Below are 1,766 nucleotides of genomic sequence, written 5' to 3' on the forward strand. Positions count from 1 at the left end.
GTTAAGTCTTCCGCTGGTTATTGCTGAATGGATTGGTTTAATTGATTTGTTCGGTTTAATTGCTTTAAATTGAATAGGACCGGTTTAGCTAGTTTAGTTGGTTTAAATTGACTAGGACCGGTTTAGTTGGTTTAGTTGGTTTGAATTAATTGGGTTAATCCGGTTTGCATGCTAAAAACAAACGGGTTGGGTCTTTTCAACAAGTCTTTAAGCCTGCCGGACGTAGGAAACCGACCGTCAGATATGGATGGGCTCACGGGCCTAGTGAGAGAACGTGAGGTCCAGCAAGAGAGGTGAGCCATGGGATAAGAGTGAACATGGGGCCCACTTAAGAGTTGACGGCCGGGGTGTTACAAGTGGTATTAGAGCCGAACCCAAACAAGTGTGGAGTGGTGGGCTCAAGTAGTAGAATAGGTGACCTAAAATAACATTTGGTCCAGTTTTCAATTTTTTCATTACAATTGTGAACATGCCAAATTATGTATGAATTTCTTTAGCATAAATTAGATAAAAGGCCAAAAACAATTTTTTGCCCAAGGGCATTCCAATTTCTTAAGCCACGGATGAGTACATAAGCAATAATTCGAATTTATTTTAAGGTATTAAGCACATCAATAGTTGTCAAAAAAGAAAATAAATCATAACTAAGAAACCGTTTTATTTCAAACCAAATGTCTTTGCTATTCTCTGAACCCGGTTCTTTAACCTAATTCGATATGATATATGATCCGGGTCAACGTTGTTTTTGAAAACAAAAAAATAATTAAGAAAAAAATCTCTTTAGTAATTGTAAAAATTTTATTTAGTATATGTGAAGATTCATATACATGTACCAATGTATATAAAAATATTTTTTAGTCAAAATAGAAATTTATTAATATATATGGTAGATCCATCAATTGTAAACTTCTTTTTGACAATCACAAAAAACTTTATGTTCTATAAATATAGCTTCTACTTACAATATATAAACTCACATAACATATTTTGTAAATAGACTTTATAGTTTAATACTTCAAGCAAGAAAATGGGCAACACCAAGACTTCGATGACTTGATTATAATAGTAGCTTCTTTGTCCAGTTACAACATCTTGGCTTCATGTAATGTTTTCTGATTAGGTTTCATCGTTTCAAAGCAAGAACGTTGATATGATTATATACGATATTCATATGTGGTGACTTTGTGGACATGCAGAGATCAAACCTTCTGAGAGAATTGATGATATGTGTAAGATCAATTGTTCGCCGACGTACGGTGATGGTAAATGTGCGGCGGATTGTAGGAAGGCTGGGTTCACATCTGGGAGATGTGCTACTTCTTTCGGAAACAAATGTTGTTGCACCAAGTGATAAAAACCAGTCTTGTATTTGCATTCATACGTTTTTTTCTTTCTTTTGTTGTTTTGCTACAAATAATAAATTAAATGAGAAAACATAAAATTGTTTAACGATTATAGTTTTCTTATTAAAAAATTCTGAACTACTATCACCATACAGTTCTTTTATTGCGATTTCAGTTATTAAAGCGGAGAAAATGAGGAGGTAATTATGATTTATGTAGACTTGTTAAAATTAGTTTGGATTTAGGTTTGGTAAAACTTAAAGAGAACGAAAAAGAAAAAAGAAATTCCTTAAGGTGAACTATATGTTACGTTTACAAATGATTGTAACTATTATAAAATTAAAACCAATGATCGGTTTTGTTATTTTTTTGTTGGTTTTATATTGAAAATGACAAGGCAACAAGGTATTATGATAAATTTTC

General features: G+C 32.5%; 1 pseudogene; it reads left to right on the forward strand.

Annotated features, from left to right (window-relative positions):
- The first annotated feature begins 1,027 nt into the window (after nt 1-1,027).
- Nucleotides 1,028-1,351, forward strand: LOC111828733 (annotated as a pseudogene).
- Nucleotides 1,352-1,766: the final 415 nt, after the last annotated feature.

The sequence above is a fragment of the Capsella rubella genome, unplaced genomic scaffold, assembly GCF_000375325.1.
Source record: "Capsella rubella cultivar Monte Gargano unplaced genomic scaffold, Caprub1_0 scaffold_1, whole genome shotgun sequence".
Lineage (NCBI taxonomy): Eukaryota > Viridiplantae > Streptophyta > Magnoliopsida > Brassicales > Brassicaceae > Capsella > Capsella rubella.